This window comes from Nematolebias whitei, chromosome 21, assembly GCF_014905685.2.
Source record: "Nematolebias whitei isolate Nwh7 chromosome 21, NemWhi1, whole genome shotgun sequence".
NCBI classification, from domain to species: Eukaryota; Metazoa; Chordata; class Actinopteri; order Cyprinodontiformes; family Rivulidae; genus Nematolebias; species Nematolebias whitei.
The window spans coordinates 27,210,071-27,212,315 of NC_056518.1; positions in this window are offsets into that span (position 1 = coordinate 27,210,071).

The window sequence follows — 2,245 nt, forward strand, 5'->3', positions numbered from 1 at the left end:
AGCAGTGGGCAGCTACAAAAGCGCCAGGGGTGACCCTGATCAATGTGCAACAGCTACAAGTTGATTACTTCTACATTTTCACTATTCAGAGAATGTTTAAACCCATTTAGGGCTTAGAGTTTTGCATTGATGCGAGAAAAACTCAGTTTATCAATAAAAATTAATGTTCAATCATCCAGGTACCAAATCCAATAATGCTCAGTCAGGTCATCTGGACAGTTTCTGTTTTTTTTCTGAGACATTTCACCCTCCATCCGGAGGGCTTCTTCAGTCTGAGGAGCTCCAAGTAAACTGTTTCCCCACAAAGCAGTAAACTCCTTAAGTGGACCAACCAGTTTGCTAGAGATTAGATGGTTTATCAATAAATTTTAAACTTAGCAATTAATAAATAGATGTAGTTTATAACAACAATAATCTCTATAAAATCCATTTAAAAAATGCCACCTCTTAATTTGCTGGCCCATTATATATTCAGTATTTAAATATTTTAGTAGATTCATTACAGCGTTGAGAAATCAGACAGTGCAGGTCACAGTTTGTTTTGAAATAAGCTTGGTGCAGAAAGTTCAGGGCTTTTAAAAACCTTTGGAGCAAATATTTTACTCAATATTCCTTCAGTATAAAACATTTGAAATAAAAATACATGTTGGTCAAACTTTAGCACTTTACCTGACTTCTGTCTGTTGTCAAGCCTCTGCCCCAAAGGGACCAGACTCCCCCAGCACAGCTTCTTTCACACACCAGTCTGTCTCACCTCTGGCTGCCATGGTAACCACCAACGGACTCCCAGATGTCCAAACTGTATATCCTCAGAGGATGGACGTCACCACTGAGGACTCCCGATGGAACCCTCCTGGGCCTATTTATAAATCTGTGGGTGAATGGATGGTGTGTGTGTTTTAGTATTTCACAGTATTCATTACTTCTGAACAATTCACAGTCCTCCTCATGGTCATTGATGTCAAAGTAACTCATCTTGTTTGTCTTTTCTTTGTTGTAATCTTGATCAAAAGTAATTTTCTTCTCATGTCCAGGATGAGTAAAAGTTGCATCATTTAGTAAAACTGAGACCACTTTTGAACGTGTCAACTGCCCTTCAATTGATTTTTATTTGTTTTAAAAATGTGAATATTGAATGCATTATAAGACAAATTATAAATTTTGGTGGCTTTAATTTATAAGAAAAATATTGTTTTGTTTATGATGACCTGTTCTTTGTAAAGTGCTTAATACATTTTGATATGACTTTTGCAAGAACATCTGCTTTTATCGTCTTTTGTGTTTGAGCATAAAGGTCACATGGCTGCATTGCCAAATAAATTGACAGCTACTGGTAACCATTATGCACATTTATAGCAGGTTTATTGTTCTAATTTTTGGTTTGATTTTTGTTGGAGAAAAATATTCTCGCTTTATCTTACTCAAAAAGAGCCACTCTCGACAGCAGAAGATGTTTAACCCGTATTTACTCTGACGCTGCATGCCTGCAAGCACACTCGCTCAACTAGGCGTCTACGTGATATAAAACAAAGAAGAAGAACGTGCTGCCAGACTTTACGCATGCGCATTGGTATCTGCTAGCGTCACCCTTCTATCAGCGTAGTGCGCGTGCGCTACGGCTAACGACCTTCATTGATTTATCAAATGGGTTCGTTCGCTATGGCAACCCCCAGTATTTTTTTCTCCTTATTATCAGCTGTTGCTTGTGCAGTACGTGTGTTAAAAAAAATCTGACGCAATTAAAATGAAAGGCAGAATGACAACTACAGTAAGTAAAATAAATTTATACACAGAACGGAAATATCAACGGATCATAGAAATGACGTAAAAAGACGTAATGTGATTATGTAAGTGATACCTGCTTGCCTGAATCTTCAAAGGACCACAGACAATGACGTAAATAAGGCGTCACGTGAGTGTTTGTCAATCTTCAAAGGACCAAAACAACTGACGTAAAAACGGCATAATGTGATGACGTCACAAACTGCGTCATATTCCCGAGTTTATAAATTTGAGAGAGCGAGTCATTTCAGAGCGACACACGGTAAACAAACTGTTGTTTCAACACGACGTCAAGACATCGGAAAATGTCTCGATTAGAAATCGCTGCGCTCCGTGAGGAGCTTATAAAGTTAAAGAACGAAGACAGCGTACTTAAGAACCAGATTCTTAAGTACAAAGCAGAAAATGCTAAATTGAAAGAGGAAGAAGCCAACCTGAAATGGCAATGGAAAGAGGACAGAGC